The sequence below is a fragment of the Stigmatopora argus genome, chromosome 9 (genome assembly GCF_051989625.1).
Source record: "Stigmatopora argus isolate UIUO_Sarg chromosome 9, RoL_Sarg_1.0, whole genome shotgun sequence".
Taxonomy (NCBI): domain Eukaryota; kingdom Metazoa; phylum Chordata; class Actinopteri; order Syngnathiformes; family Syngnathidae; genus Stigmatopora; species Stigmatopora argus.
In genome coordinates, this window is record NC_135395.1 from 11,774,881 (window position 1) to 11,792,709 (window position 17,829).

Below are 17,829 nucleotides of genomic sequence, written 5' to 3' on the forward strand. Positions count from 1 at the left end.
CAGTTTATTACCACTCCCAGTTCAAGTTTACTTACAAACTAAATAGAAATCGGCGATTACGTGAAGTCTATATGAATTCCCTCCACAATTGCCAACCATTGATTGTGTTTTGGTGCGTTCCGAAAGAAAATATCCTTGTTTTTATGGTGTCCAAACATAAACATTTGGCCAACATCCAATGAGATAAACATTGTGGTCCTGCGATGCCATGTTTTTCCAGTTCCTAAGTCCTATTGTGCTAGTTAGCTAGCGACCCTGGTAGAGAGAAAACAACAACAACAACAACAAAGGGGGACAGAAACACTGCGGTGGTCTTTGAGATCTCTCAGGGCCTCCTGCTGCTTCTTGGCAGAAGCCTCACTTCATTTCCTCTTTCACAATGATGAATGGCCGTGTGAAAGGGGGGCTGTTTGCTGGAGCTTGTGCCTAACTCTAGATTTGCGTGTGTTATCTCGACGTCGTTTATGTTAGCCTGGAAAAAGAGGAATAGAATGGTATTTTATGAAGTATTAAAAACATGCAATAAAAGTGCGTATAGTATGTGGGGACAAGTGACTTGTGCGTACATAACTATAATCTTGAATGTGTGCCTTTAAGCAGCATTTCTGATCGGAAACTGACCAAACACTCAAATTTCAGCTCTTAAACAGACATTTATACATCACGATGACAAACAAGATTTGCTTCCATTGCGTTCACCTTTAATTTTAAGAGGCATGCCAGTCTGCCGTTAGACTTATTTATTGTCCATTTATCGATGCTTATATTCAGCCAAATATTTGACCGTCATTAACCCATATAGAACGACAACAACCAGGCTTTTTGATGGCTAAGTCATTCCCCTGACCTGAACCCAATTGAGTGTACATTTTTTTGCTGGAGTTAAAATGGAAGGAAATTTACCCCCCGAAATAGTAACAAGGAATTGAGGACAGTTTTTGTCTTCTGCCTTGGAGAACATCAAAACAAATCTAGGAACGGAAATGTTGACCATTGGTTTGTTTGTTTTTATGTTATCGGCACTGCAGTCCCAATGTTTATCTGTGTGCTTTTAAGTAATACAGCATAATAATTTAATGCTTAAAAAATGTACCATTTCCCATAGTAACTAGTGACTTGGGGTGTGGTTCTCCTGGTTGGATAAGGGGAGTGTTATGGTGTCAAAGGGCCGTGGGTAGGTCCCAGCCTAAATCCACCACTGTCCTCCAGGCCACATCCCTGAACTAATCTCCTTTATCTTCCTCCTCTTCCTTCTCCTTGTGGTGATGGCCTCGGGAGATGTGCGGCTAAGCCCTCCTCTGATCCCCCCCACCGAAGCCTCCCCTTCCCTCCCAACCCCTCTAAATGGGCCTCGGAGCTGGCCGGCCTTCTTTTTTGGCTTTCCCCGCTTCCTTCCTTCCTCAGCTCCTCCACTAATAGCTCCCTTGTTCCTGACTAGTCGGGGGGGGCTGCCAGCTGAGCGGTCATTCGTGGAAGATTCATTCTCGGCATGCTAATTGTAAACAGACAGAACGAGTAAGAAGGAGAGAGGGAGCAGAATGGAGGAGCGCTCAAATCCTTCCATTTCCTCCCCTCTTGCATATCTCCGCCATCTTTATGGCTTATCCGGTTGCTGCTTTGCTACCCTTCCTCCCTTCTCATCGAACCGTACTAAATCACGCACTAGTTACTGTGCGCTAAATGTTGCGTTGAATTATTCTACTTGGTAAAAATGCTTGAGTTTCTTACTTGTTTGCATTTTTCAGCCAAATAAGAAGTATTTTCAGTACACCTATACTCCTTTTTGCATCTTTTTGCTCACTTACAGATTTTCCTATATCGCTGTTACTTACAACAGTATATTCCATATTCTCTAGTTTACTGCAGAGGACTTCAGTCCTAATTATTTAGGACCCTGGTTACAGTGTCCTCCTGGAACTAGTTTTACCTCATACTAAGAAGTGTTGATAACTGTGCCATACCTTAGCCCTTGAATTGAAAATACTTGACTCCATATGTATTTTCTATTTTTCTGTAGTGGTTCGTTCTCTCACTGTCCTTAATCACCTTTTCAATAAATCTGTTGAGCAGCTTTTACAAAGTATTACTTCTGGCTAGCCAAAGTGCCAAGTGTGCTGTGGTCATTACGAATGAGCTTAGGTAAACCTTTCAAGTCCAAGGTTTTGTTCAAGACCACATTTTTAAGATCTGGGCTTAGTCTTGAACTCGACTCCCAAAAGATTAAATCTTTGTTACACCTTGAACTCAGTTCCCATCTTGGCCTTGTTTCAGTCTTGGCTTTAAAGGGCTTGATGCTTAATGCTGGGCTGTTTTCTTGCTGCCCACAGTCCAATCACAAGTGAAGTTCACCTGCAGTTTATTTCCCCACTCTAAGTAATACATTTTATATATCTTCTATATCATACATCTTGTAATAGACCACACACATTTAGCAACAGTTTCGTGCCACAAACGTGACTCCGTCTGGGAGTAAATCTCCCCGTGATGCTATTTGTATTCTCACCTCTGCAGGAAGAAGGATATCGTCGTGTAAATACACTCGCTCGTGATGTTAGTCTCTTTCTTCAAGTGCGAGATGGAAGATGGTGTTACAGATTAGTACTGTTTATTCTTAGCCGCAGGCTCACTTTGTGTTTATTATCGAAGCAACACATGACCGTACACAGAACATGTTTGTGGCTGGAATTATTCGATTTGTTTAAATACAAATGTTGGTGGTGTATATAGTGTTTCCATATGGCAATGGAAAATAAACGAATAACGATCTAGGGACAAACGATTCTCATTAGTTTCAGGTTTGTGATGCCAGTCATCAACATTGTGTGGAAATCAATCACATTCTGCTAAGAACAAATTGGTTGGTGGAGTTATCTGTTTTATGGGAAATGCATATAAATTATGAAATGAAAGCCATTTCATGCAAATGACAATAACAAGTCAAGCAATCCTAATAGGTGCCATATAAATGCACAACCTCTTGATTGAGATTAGAGGCAAAGAATGGGCCTAAATTTTGACTCAATGATCATTTTCTTCAGCTAGCAGAATTCCATGCATTTACTACATGGAAAAAATCCTCTTTAGAACCAACTTGGGATGTTTTAAAGCTGGCTATTAAAGAAAAAGCAGGCTTGCCTCCAGTATGCACAGCATGACCTCAAACATATAGTTAGCGTACAGGCTTTTCCTGAGGTTAATTCCAGTGCCAATACCAATTTATTCCCTTTTTAAAAGCAGAAAAAAAGCCTTCAACTAAAAAAAGGAATGACTCGACTATTCTCTGCATTGAAAACCTTCACTTTGCGCCTTGATTATGGTGTACGGTTTCTCTCAAAGATAAACAAAGCATGCTAAATGCGGCGCAGCCAATTGGTCCGATCCTTGAACGAGGGGGCGACAGAAAAAGCAATTAGGAAGACGGAAGCCACTAATTAGAAGCTGCGTGCCCAGCACACTGTATCCATTTTGTTTTCATCAGCAATATTTGAAGAGCTGGCTTTGCTCTGCCAGCCTGCATTCCGGGAACGTTGCCTTGTGTGAGGCTACACTCTTGCACCATCCTTTTCCACTTGTTGCTACAGAAAGAAATTAATAATAAAAAGGGGAAACATCCAAATAGTTCAATTGCTGTTTTCAGTAAGTTTGCACAAATGATTCCGCTTCCTGGATTGAGTTCCATGGGATTACCGCCAATGCCTTTTGTGGATTGTGAATGTGGGGGGATTGCAATACAGCATGCCAGAGTGGTTTGGGTGGTTAACCGACTTGCTTTGGGGAAACATCGAGCACCTGAAGAAAGCCACAAGACTCATTTCCACATTAATGTTGTATATTTGTGTGAACGAGCGCTTGACATTGTTCCATTATCGTAAGATGAGCTTGCACAAAAAGAAGAAAACATACAGGGATACATCAGGCCTTTTTCATCTTTCAAAAGCATTCCCAGTCCTGCAGTGCCAATAAAAATGACTTTCCCCCTTGTTCATTTACAATTATGTGAATGATGCACTATTTCTTTAAAATAAGTCAGGTACCATTTCATAGCTTTTTCCCTGAATAAATGAAATTAGAGTTTGAATACCGTGTTTAATGTTTACTTTGATCAGACACCATTCTGAATCCGACACCGGTTGTGTGGTAACAACCGATGCTCATAGTGTACTACAATGAACTTTTCCCCAAAAAGGCCTGTACTCTATACTTTTTTTGAGCATTGAAAAGTTTCATGAGCAGTGCATAAGTGCGTCCTCCATCTTCCTGTCACTGCTTCCTGCCTGGCCACAATGGTCACGATACTCCACGGAGAATAAAATGTCCCCCTCCACTTCCCAATTTTTTTTTCTTCTGGTGAATGATAGAGAAACAAAACAGAAGAGGAAATAGCTCAAGCATTCCCCCTTATTCTATCTAATGTTTTTTCCAGACTGCCACAAATGCTTGGAGGGGCTGACCTTACTCAAAGTGAATGTTCTCCCCCTGCCTTCCACATGGAGTTTAGGAAATGTGCAAAACAGTATAGTACAACACAACATATTTCTAGAGATAATCTGTTTTTGTTGTTGTTCTTGAGAAAATCAGCTTTAGAAAGTTACTTGGGACCGTAGCTGGTGTGTATTTGTTTGTATTTATTTTAATATTTTTCAGTTTGTTTTGTTAACATTTTATGAATTTATAAATGTATGTATAATGATCAAAGCTAAAATTATGATTAATAATATTTTTTAATGACCAAAAATATTCACTTGCCTTAAAGGATCAGGATTCCCTATTTTTGCCACCTTCAGCCAATCTCCTAAACTGTCAAAAAGCAGCCCATCTGGAGCTGCCTCGTGTTCCAAAAGAAAGAACAAGCAGCAGTCAATGCACATATGTCATGACCCGGCCTCTATAAATACACACATAGTGGGTTCGAAAGCCGCAAAGCACACCACAAGAAAGAATGGCTTCTTGCAGTGGAAGAAGGTAGCGGCCACTTTGAGCCTGTCTCAAATCAGCGCAAAACACATGTTATCCGTGTTATGGTTGGAATTAGCATCCCGGATGTGGGCTCTATCCCTATGGCCTCGAGGCTCAATCAAGTCCATCTCAAATTTGTGGGCCGCCTCATTCTTTCTATCGCTCTTTTGCTCTGCTCTCTCTTTCCGGAAGACGGATAATTCCCCCCTGATTGTGCAGCAGAAGGGGGGAAAATGAGAAAAGCAAATATGGCCGGGAGCGGAAGGGGATCTGAGCCGTTATGCTGGGTCATGCTGAAAATAGAGACAGGTGCAGCATTCAGCATTTGCCATGAAATGCATTCGTACTCAAGTGCGAGTGAACAAGAATTCAAACCTCTATCTCAGAACTGTGAGGCGGCCATTCTACACAGTTGCACAAATTATAAGTACAATTTGTGCATCTCTTAAGCTTTGAGAAAAAAATGGCACGCTCAGGAACACCACACAGTAACCCAGATGTGTGTATAGTTGTTTCCTTAAGCCTGAGATGCTGTGGCAGAGAGGAAAGGCCGCCTGCCCATTAATTACAGAGCGGCCCTTAAGCTTGGACCGCCTCAACATGCATAGCACATCCGACACGGGGGGAACAGTTGGTTCCTTGAAGCCCAGACGGCAACACAAAGCCTGTTTTCTCGCTTCTTTTTTTGTTGCCTCTCCTCAAAGCAGGGCAAAGGTTGACAATTATAAACAGTCGGTTGAATCAAGTGCGTGTTTTCAGGTAAACAAAGTACATGTTGAACTCATGAAGAAACTCATTAACAAAATTAATATCTTGGTACTGATCTTTTCACTATTGATAGTCATTGTTCTAAAACTTAATAGCTAATTTAGCAATTTCATAGGAATGCTCCGATCACATTTTTGCGTGCGAGTCCAAATCTGAGTTAACTGATTATCAGGATCTGATACACAGGTTTTTTTTAACAAAGCTGTCTTATTTGAACAAAGCTAGTCAATGCATTTTAAAAATCCCATCTTTTACATCGTATCCCGATCCTCTTAAAATTATGTGATTGATTGGGCCTGAAGATAGTGTTATTTGTTTTGGGCATGTCATCAATAAAATCTCCATTTGGGAATTTAACAAAATATTTCTTTATTTTTTTATTGTGAATTCTTATCCACTTTGGGTTGGAAAGTGTACGGTCAGCTGTTTGTTTAGCGGTGGCATGAAGGGGGCCAAATATTTTCTGGTGGGGAAAAAATTCTGCTGCATCCTGCACTGCGATAACTCAAAGGCTGGGAAATTGTTTCCTTAGCGATCAATCAAACATGTTTTCTCAATATGATTGTTGGGGTTTTTAAACCACAAAATTCATAATTACTATGCATGTCACGTACGTCTGGTTTCTGTAGACATTATAGATACCAGTTATTTACTGTTAGCTGTGGAACAATAGCTGTTTGTAAGTTGGAGGAAAATATACACATTCCCCGTCACTTAATTCGTCTCACGGCATTCGCCTCCGCCTGCCCGGGAAGCCTTTTAGCGCAATCACCAGTCAATACAGGAAGCCAATGCATCAATCATTCTCAGGGCTAACGCAGCCATATTGTAAGTCTCATTCCTTGATTCCTTCGCAATCCCACGGGTTTAGTACCCATCTGGTGCGGGGATTTTTTCGGGATGAGGGGGTTGTTCTGTGCTATCGCGGCTAATTCCTACACACTAAAGCGTTCCCGTCTGTCTATGGCCCATCAAGACAAGATGGTCACCAGGTGTCTTCCTGTCTTCAAAGTGTTGGCGTCATTAATCATGCCCCCCAGCCCTGTTTTTGCACCGCCTGCACATATGTTTTATTTTTCTCAGGCCCTTCACGCCGCACATACACATACTTTATACCTACATATGCTTTGCTTGTATATTTTTGGATTGTCTGTCGCCCAGCTGCATTTCTTATGGGGTTAATGTCGAGTTTGAACTCGAGTGGAACCATATTGGTGAAGAGGGTAAAACTTATAAGCGCTAGGTAATTGAAGTCATCGTGATGCCCTTGCAGAGGTGTTTGGTTGGTTTGTAGGGAAGATGTGTCATACCTCCAGCTGACTGCATTAAATTCTGAAACTGGTTTTCCTGAAGCATTTCATTTAATTGTAGAGTTAAAGCTAAAACAACTAGTAATTCACTTGCGATACGTTGTGAATCAACAATGACCACAGAAATGGCACTCTTCATTATTGGAGTAATGTACATTTCTGACCAAGTCAAAAAAACTTGTCTGAAACTCTAAACATGCACGCTTAGGAAAGCACAATTTCCTGTGACAACTAAAGCTCGGCAAACAGGAAGTTGTATGAGGATAATGTCCAATGCTTTTAGCGACCTTGTGACGCAGATAAAAGGATTTGCGAGCGTTTTGGGGGGAAGCTCATTGAAATGTCACCAATACACGTATTGTCTCAGCCTGAATTTCTGTCAAGGCTGCTACAGCCATAGAGTTAACTTGGCAACAGAGCCACTTTCATTGGCGGCGTGGATGGTTGCACTCTCAATGCCCTCACTGACGTAAAACAGAGAAGAAAAAGTACCAAGGGAGGTGTGTGTGGGGGGGGGGGGGGGTGGGGGTTGTTATTTCTGTTGATTTAAATTGTTGAGGAAGGGATTGGAAGGGGGTGCATGCTGCAGATGCCAAATCAGTAATGCGTTCCTCCAGGCTGGGAGCTGCCTGAACTCTGGGAGAGGAAGTTCCAAGCCTTGGGAGCTCCACACATCCTGTTCTTTTTTTCGTTTTTTTCTGTATTGCTACTAACCAGAGCTTGTCTCATCGGGACACCTCTTAACTACCACTAGAGTGGAGGAAATTTGTGTGTTGAATTTTCTCCTGCATTCTATTTAACACAAAAATAGTAACACTGAAATGAGCAACAAAAAAATACTTTTTGAAGACTTTTTTTATTCTACCCTCATTACACACTGCCACCTCTGAGAGTTTTCAGATTGGATGCCATGTGATTTTCACACAATCGAGTTTTGTAGAGAAAAAATATGCTAACACCCCCCCTAGGGTGAACCCACACTTTGGGAATCCCTGAACTAGAATGGAATTTATGCCCCATAATCATGTTCCCATCAACACTACGCGGTATTCAGTAGTAACACAATGTTCGCTGTGTGACTAACCAGTCCCTCCACGCTCGACCTTCTCTTCTGGGGGAGCTGATAGGACAGGAAGTTTGCCGGAGGATAGCACTCTTGGTTTCTGCTATTTTGGACAAATGGAAAGGTTTTGAGTCTGTCTTTGCCGTCTTCCATCTCCTTACACGATTGGCCGCTGTGTTTATTTGTAGTCACTCTCAAGCTCTCCAGCTGCATTTCAGCCCTTGCGACCCAAATGGTCTCTCTGTGACCCTGATCACTGTCAGAGTTTTCGTCTTGCTCTACGGGAACTATGTTAATCCTTTGGCTATAGACTTTTTGGTGAAGTCTTCTCCATATATACAATTATCATGTGTTATAGTAGGAGAGCTTGATTGGGTTAAATTGGACAAAACTGTGTTTTGCGGAAATTGTTTGGGAAACAAGGCCCTTGTCACTTTGCACACCTCAATTGTGTCAGTGGACGATTACTTACTGTATCTCAATCTTTTCAAGCTACTCTTTCCCAATGCCAGATAAGTTCCCAGATGTTATGGTAGGACAGACATAAATTCCCACAGACGAGCTCTAAAATCTTAGCGATTGTTGAATTTAAGAATGGTGTGAAATGAGTTATCTCACAAAAGAGATTCAAAATATTCCCATTGGAAATAAACAAAATTCTTGTCACATGCTGATTTGCCTTGGTTTTTCATGAGGAGGAATTCCCATTTTGTTCAGCATTCCAGTGCTTGGTCTTGGGGGGAAAGGGCTTTTTTGTTCCCAATCAACAAAGCGAGGTCACAACAATTCCCACAGCCAAAAATATTGCTGGTCTTCCCCAGAATGCTGCTTTTGAAGCTGCTGGTCTGGCAAAACATTGCTGTCAAATGTAAACACAATTGTTCTCATGCCTTATGGCCTTCAGTTTTAACTGTCTTTTCTACACACCAGAGATAACAGTTTTTTCCCATGTCGCTGTGAAAGGTCTAGTGATAGCAAAAAAAACATAAATGATGGGAAGTTCGAAAAGGGCTATTGGCACTGGCTTTGAAGCGAGATCATTTTAAACATTTGTATTTACTCGATCAACCCCCAAAATACTGCAATTCGTAACAATCAGAAGTTGACTTCATCTGGGATTGTCATTGTTTTCTCCCTTATCCTAACTTTAATTGGCAGTGCGTTAGGGGTTCTAAGTTCATCGCTACATTCTCTTATAGCACCAGGTGTTCTCGTACTTTTGACCAAATAACGACTCCCAAAAAAGAAATTGAATGTGAGGAGGTGGTGCGGCGTTCATCTGGCTTCCCCGAGTGGCTCTGTAATGTCTTAAATGGTGCATGTGTGGGGTGGCTCAACTTTTAACCCTAGCATATAGACCCCGTAGGCCCACTTCAAAGGTTGAGCACATCAAACAAACCAAAGAGCAGTAGATGGTCAGCAAGGATAAAAAAAAATCCCACTTGTCACCCCAATGACTTATATTGACTTTATCCCTAATAAAAGCTACTTCAAGATTTAAAGAGATGAGTGGGGTGCTTTTGTAACACACAATCTACATAAATATAACCTGTTATGCCAAAAACATGACCCCCCACGCACATATACATATATATAAATATAAATACATATATACATAGATGTGTATATATATAAAAACATATATACATATATGTATGTGTGTATATATATATATCTACATATATATACATATATGCATATATTCATATATACATATATACATATATATATATATGTATATATATGTGTGTGTATATATATATATAAAACATCCGTCTGTGTGTTATTCATTTCATTTGCTTAGCTTTCGGTACACCCCTGCACCTACTCACACCCCCATCCGTATCAGCGGCACCACCGCCACCCCCTAGTCCTGACGCTAGCTTGTCTGAGTGGCCCTCTGCCATGCATTCCTCCTTTCCCTGTTTGGCCTCTGTCTCAGGAAGTGGCCCAATTAGTGGATAAACACCACGGAAGGGGCGGGGGTGGATCCTGGGCTTGTCGCCAGGGTGGGGGTACCAATTAGGACTCTTGGGTAGACCTTACGATTGCATCTCAAGTTCTCAACCCTATATCTTTTCCGTAATACACTCTTGGATTCAAAACACGACGAAAGTGGTTACACGTGTGGTTGTATGGATTGAATGCAGTGGTTTTCAAATCATTTGCAAATAATTGTCAGACTGGTTTTTAAAATGTGAACAAATATGCATGCATACAATTTTTGATTGATTTATTAAATGTAATGTGTTTAACCTATTATCTAATGTTAATTTGAAACTATTTATTTTACAAATGATGTATTTGTTGATTTAGTGCATTAAGGCTTTCCGATGAGAATTACCTGGTGGTTGCGCACATTTGACATGATAAAGTTTCAAATCTGTCAAGGACATCACCCACTCGGACACAAAAGACCCCACCAAATGATTGAAACGTACCGTAATCCCCCGTCATTTTAGTTTATTTTTCCTCTATCCCTCATGCTGTTACACCGAAATGCATTATGGCATTTTAGTGGTCGGTAACGCTAACTGAGTGCAGCACATGGCCAACTTCAGGAAGCAGTTAGCTTGACGTATGACACCGCCGTGACCCCTTGGATGAAAACACGAATGTGAAAACCTAACAAATAGCAGAGCTTCCCTCAAAATGCCTCCTGACTTCCAGGTTAAGTCACAGGACTCAATCAGTGACACCATAGAACTGTAACTTCCCAAAGGCCTGTGCCCTGGTCAAACTACGTACTCGTACACTATAGTATAAAGTAATGTTCACGGACTTGACTCATTTGCCCAGTTTTCATTGATTGTGTGTTCTCATACACAATGAAATTTGATATCTAATCATTCACAGTTTTGTATTCATGTGGAGTTTTGCTGTAAAAAAGGACCTTCTATTCAAATTTGATGGTAGCCCGTGATTTCTGCCCAATGTTCTAAAAAGAAACCATTTGTTTTGCATAAAGTCTTTGAGACTAAATGATGGAGAGAAATCACTTGACTTTGGATCAAGGCAAGGAGTAGTCATTAATGTGAATCGGTCTACAGCAGAAATACAACCCTGCGGGGAATTGTGGTTATCTCCGCACGAGCTGTCCAAAACCATAACGTCTGGCCCCACCACTCAAACAGCATGCCATCTATTTTGAATTAAAACCTGCGCGAGCTGCTCTTTTGATTGAGCGAGACCCCCTGCAACCCACCACCACTATCGCCCCACCTCTGCCATATTCCAGCTATTTCCACTGGCAAATATGGACTCTGCATTCCACTCCGAGGAATGACCCTCACCATTCCAGGCTAGAGTCACTCAAGCAACAGTGCAATTACAGTCTCAATACCCCCCGAAACTCACTGGGAGCTGTTGGTTGAAGGAAGAAATGTTACTCGATAGGGACAAATTATACGTGTATGGTCAACATTTCAATGCGAGGACCACTTTCGGCTTTGGTAAGGGGGAAGGAAGCTGTATTTCACCTCAGGGGTAATCGGCACTAATGCATCTCCTTAAAAAGTATTTGCAGTCTTATTGAGCTGGCAGTAAAATAGGCAGGATATGCGCTGCTTTTTTCTTTTTCCGCAGTTGGCGGGACTTGAGTAGTGTTTCGCCGCTGTGTGGAGCAGTATTCCATATGGTTGTCAGTGTGGATGAATTACTGTGAGCGCTCCCCGATGTGGAATTGGAAAAGCAGTTTAAGTGTACTGTTTTTACACACTGATGAACATAGTAGTTGGTTGTCCATAGGAAAGCAATATCTGGTTAAATCGTGTAACGACTTCAATCAATCAGTTCTTTAGCAATTAATTTATATTTCAAAGTAAAAAAAAAGATCCTGTAGGAAAAACGCGAAGAGAATAATCAATTTTAATCTCGTTCACTCCACTTGCCACATTTGTAACCTTGTAACTTTCTTAGATACACAGTGTAAAATCAGGTACCCGAAATTTGCTAAAGCACTAACCCATATTTTCATAAAATAGCTGCTTGCAATGAAAATATACAACGCTAATTACAATGTTGAGTTGCTCTGTTAAACAATAATAAAAAAGACCACAATGTGCAAATCATATTCAACCTATATTTCATTGAATACACTACAAAGACAAAATATTCAATATTTTAAGATTTCCTTAATACCCAGGCTTGAGTCCGTAATTTTAAAAAAACTGCCAATTTTTTTAAGTCTTAAAATTTTGTCCTGTGAATTCCTGGATTAAAATTTCCTTCCCAGCCTTGAAGGCTAAGTACTCCAGGCCTGTTCTTCATTTGCATGTGCATATTTACCCAGTGCAGGTTCACCACATTTAAGGGCGCTGTTACGCTTCACAGACAAAACGCTTTTCCACACCACATCAGCGTGCTTCTTATCAGTCTTAATCACTGCCACACACACACGTACAGCTGATAGCCCATAGTTGCACTTTTATGGGACCCCCACACTGTGTTTGACACGTATTACTGTAAATGCCATTAGCAAACCGTACTTATAAACTGCCTAACTGCCCCATACAGGATGCGAACCCAGATAAGAGAGGACAATTAATGCAAGGACCCTTTTTGCGCCCCCCTAAAGATACATATCTCTGAAGAGAACAAACTCTCAGCTCCAATTGTAAGCAGATGGCAAATGGTTTGGGGATTTGGATGCCAATGCTTGTTCTTATTGAATTGATAGCTTTATTGTCATTGCACGTCATAGGTTCAGAACATCCAGATGTCATTCCAAGTACAAGCCGCCAAAGTAAACGGTTACAACTGACACATACATGGTTAGAGAGAACGGCATCCGTGTCAGACTGCCAAGAAGGCGTTTGGGTTCATTAAATTTTAAAAATAGCTGAGAGGATGAATTAGGAGAGCGGGGGGTAGCAATCTCTTGGTTCCTTTGTTAAACGATATTAAACAATCTTTTTAAACGACACATTGTTTCTTGGCTGGAGCATATCTATAACCTAATGGGTTGCAAAGTATCACGATATATCACCATATTGTTATATCCCAACCACTCACCTAAAAAGTCTTTGACACAGCCCAAGAACAAATTTTTAGTCACTCTTTGGCCATCAAATGTTTGCTGTACTGATGATAATTATGAAAATACTCACACAAAAGGCTAAATTTTCCCAAAATGTTGACGACGGGGCCCAGGTTTACAAAAAAGTCAATTGTTGGTTAAAGTCAAGTATACTTTTGTTCATCCACACGTGGTTCAACATCCCAATGGTGAAAATTAGGATTGTTATTGGAAGATGCCGAAACTTTCGATTATGCAGTTTATTGGTGGAGAGATAAAGCAGTTGGCAGTATGTGAATAAACTCGTCTAGCTATCTTTAGAAAAGCAAGCTTGTTGTTTCTGTGCCAAAAGGAAATCACCAAGATCCGGGCTTGTTGCACAACCAGAGGTTGGTATGAGCAAAGGCGTCAGTCTGGTTGACTTTTTGTACCCTTTGCAAGTTGACACAACATTTCTTTTCTGTGGAACATTGCTCTTTGCCATCTGAAAACCTTTCTTTACCATCCTATTAGCTATACTCATACCTACAATGAGATAAATAGGGCAAATTGTTTTCCTCCATTTCGTGTTGGTTCAAGTTATGCAGGGAAAACGCTGGCTCTTAAAGAGGCATAGTAGGTGTCATAAAAGGTTACTGCTACCTTTCAGTAAGCACGATCGAGATACATTTCACATTTAATTTCTAAAATAAATGTATACAATGATTTTTATCTTTTGTATCTCCACACTTTTCGTATGAGAGAGTATGAAATCCAAAGTGGACTTGGCGTTGGAAGCCTGGCAGTGCGAAGACCTATAAAAACATTGTGCTTGGCGCACTAGCCGCAAGATGAATATTCTTATTAAGCAACTTGTTCTTCAACCGCCGTGACGGGAGCGTGCAGGCGGTCACGTCTGGCAGTCTCCGTCCGGCAAGCGAGATTCAATTACGGGGGCGGCATTTTTACAGTAAGACAAATACAGAAATAGACTGCTGCTGTTGCCTCGTCCACAGTGTTAAGTTTCAGTGCATCCATGTCAAGGTCAAGGAAGTGGGGGAAAAAACAAAATGAGGATAAACAGTATGATTCCAGGGGATAGGATTGCACCTTGTGCCTATATTAAATTGATTACTTTGTCCACTTATTATTATCTGGTCTCATTGTGTTACATAATCTCTTTATTATATTTGGATGGGCTAGCCTTGTTTGGAATCGCCTTGCTTCGCATAATACGAAAGCTGTTTTCTATTCTCAAGATCATCATGAAATCAGTTTACAAAAACAGTAGATGTTTTTATGATATTTTTCTTTTGCGGTGTGCCGTGAAATATCTCTTATTGAAATATCTCTTATTGAAATAACGTTGCCTTGCAGTTGTTCGGGACGTCCAAATTTTTAGCCAGCGGATTATTGTATTATTTTTGTGCCGTACCAGTACTGATACTGACATTGGTATTGGTGCAACACTTTGAAAATATTAAAATGCCACAATACATATTGAAAGAAATTACTGCGGATCTAAAGTATTTTAATGTGATAGCATTTTTTGATTTATTTTATTGCATTTGACTGTGTAGCTACAATTAACAAATTACATGTTCACAGCTCATGCATTAGGAAGTGCTAAAGTTCATTAGTTTCAATACTTTATAATTACAGCAAAGATGCTGCTGTAAGCAAGCAGCATATCTGAACTTCAAGTTGTCGACATAGAAGTTTAACTATTAAATCTAATTGAAACTCTTAGCTGAATTTTGTCAAGAGTAGCTCACATTTTATAAATGTGCCCAATGCATTTCTATCAGTGTTTGAAAATAGCCTAATTAGGGGAGAACCTACCCAATCTGGCAACACTAGTTGGAAGCCATCGTTGCAGCATGTTCTGGGCGCCATGGAAACCCACAGTCCTGACCTGGAATGCCACTTTACAGAAAGAACTTAAAGCATCAATTAGACAACACCGGCACCCCCCTCCTTCCATTACACACCTCCACTCAAACCCTTTCGGTCACATACCTTCAGGCATTCGGAACTCAAGAGGACACCCATTTTACTAGATTCCACTTTCTCAAATTGCAGGAAAACACACTTAAACGGATGGACCCTCCCGACATAAGAGGAGTCATTGTTGCCCCCGCGTGCCCACCCCGTTCCTCCCCTCACCTTCCTGTAGCCCGTCTCTCCGCCATGTCACATAACAAGCTAAGAGTGCCTTTTTTTTCCACGTGGGCCTTCAACAGGCAATCCTTTGACAAGCGCTGCCCAGTAAGGGGGAGAGCCTCTTTGGGCATCTGAAGGGCCCATTCTCCAAGGTCAGGATCTACGAGGGGGGAAGTGTGTAAATGATACCTGATGGCCTGTAAAAAGATCATTTGATAGACAGACATGCTCGTTAACCCTGCCACTAACAACTGTTCGCCTAGGCAACTGTTCACCAACATTCGCTGCCACTTTGACATCTCACTTCTGCACCTTCTACCCTTGCTGGGGCAACATAGTAATGGTATTAACATCTCTTTCACTTTTTTGAGGATCAGGGTTCAAATCTCAACTAAATGTCAAATCAAATCATGTTTCTCTGTGGAGATCTGAATCATAGGTGTGTAATGCGTTGACCTCAAACGAATCGTAGATCTCAAAGATAGTGTCCGTCGATCGTTTTGGAAGGAGTTGGCAGGGGGGTAGTCTGCCATCCATTATTCGAAGCGCTTAGATTTATAGTTTGACAAGTAGGCAAACCAGTCAAGCTTAAGCAAAGGAACTAATCACTGCCGATGCATCCTATCCAACTTATTTGTATTATGCCTTTTGAAACTATCGGTCGCCGCGCACAGTTCAGACATATACCATCACAACTCTTACCCCATTATTGTTGTTGTGTAAAATGGCCGATTAGGGCCATTTATGAACATTCAAAGTGAACGTTTAAAAAAAAAAAAAATAGAAAGCAACTGAAAAAACTGAAACATTAATGAGATCTTTTTCCCTCTTGTTTTGCCAAATGGCGCTGATGTAAACATGGCTTTTACTTTTGCTTTTTTTTTAAAATCAAAGTGTATGTGAAAATGCTCTGCTTTATTCCTTTGACCTCCTTTGTGTGTTGTGACTTTGCGTTCTAAAAGCAGTACTGGCTCTTTTCGGTTGCTTTGGTTTCCCCTCATACCTCCATCATTGCTATGAGACATTCCTCAAGCCACCGGCCAGGAAGCACGGCGTGTAATTTGCTCTGTCTGAAAGAATTATTCAGCTTGGTGAATATGCTGGGGGACGTTCCCTGCGAGAGGAAGAAAAAAAAAGTTAGTCACATAAATTACCCAAAAGGATAGCCCAAGAGCAGATGTGTGATTGGTTGTTGGAGGACCACGCCTTCAGTCCCAAAACATCAGCTGAACATTCTCTCTGTTACAACACATCCCGCTTGCTGCTTCCTTCCTGCTTTACCCGTTGACTTTTAATACCTGGCTGTCAAGTTTTCTTTCAGTACCTCCCTCACTAGCCTCTCAGTGTGCATCCAGTAATTACCTCAGCTTTTGAGAAAAGCCTTTCATTGAAGTAATTATCTTCCCCTGCGGAACACAATAAAATGGCTTCCCTTCCAAAGTAAAGGGGTAGTTTTGGGGTTTTGTTGCACTTGCCTCGTTAATCAGATACTTAATACAAGAACAATCCAATCCAATCCAGAGCCAGTATCGAAATAGCAGCTTTTGATTTAGTTCTTGAGGATGGTTCAAACATTTTGTATTTTCTGCTGTTAAACATGTAAATGCGCAATTCGACTCTTTGGTTTGGCCTATTTTATTCGGCTATATTTGGGCCACAATTAAACCATTTATAAAATTGTCATATATGAGGTATGTTCAGAAATGTTACCCCTTTCAGGGATATCCACAATGGACAGCTATTCAGAATAGAATGGGCATCCAATGAGTTAAGAGTTTGTTTGAGGGTTTCAAAAGAATTTTACTTCCATGGCACTGTTCGCATATTAGTAGTAGAGAAAAAGTAACTTTGATAGCTAGTGTGAAAGCGGCTGTATCTTTAAATTTTTGCCCAGCCCCACCCATTGCGATTAGTAGGAAAAGGCAGCCTCCATGGCAACACCTTTCCACTGGCATTACAGGTTACTGTAAAGAGGAAGAGTCCTATCCATATCGGTCTGCAGGCAGATTCCGGACTAAGCCTTGTGTTAACAGATGATCTGATTCCCTTTCAGACAGCTCGAGTGTCAACCTCGCTCCTCAGCGCCGTGAAAAAGCAACCTCTTGTCTGAAAGCCTCCCAAGTCCCTCTGTCTTCTCCCATTTCCTGTCTTAATTACATGCTCCTTTGTGCAATTTTTTTCTTCTTCTTCCCCGTCTCCCCTTGACCCCTTCATTGCCTTCTTGATCACCTTCTGTTGTCTTCTGGGGGGATGTTTTTAGTTGGATTTTGGCTATAAATGTATCCAAATCTGCTTAGAGGACTGTGGTCCTGATAGTGTGGTGCAGGGACTCACTTTCTTATAGTACACCTAGAAATGATTGCATTGAATCGTACTCTACAGAATTTGTTTAAATTGTTTCTGCTTGGATTTGAAACCCAGAAAAGTGCATTATAGTTCATTAGTATTTAAAAGTTTCATCTATACAATTTTAAGTCATATGGAATCTTTAGCACCAGTCACTTTTATGGTGGACATGTTTTCCAAGCCCTTTTTTTTTTCTATCCACAGTTTTTGCGCGCCCCATACTCTGA

General features: G+C 41.0%; 1 protein-coding gene across 1 annotated transcript in view; it reads left to right on the top strand.

The window, feature by feature from the left end:
• The window catches only part of afg2a (AAA ATPase AFG2A), a 59,403-nt gene that overhangs the window by 29,981 nt on the left and 11,593 nt on the right, over positions 1-17,829 (top strand). The window lies entirely within an intron of this gene.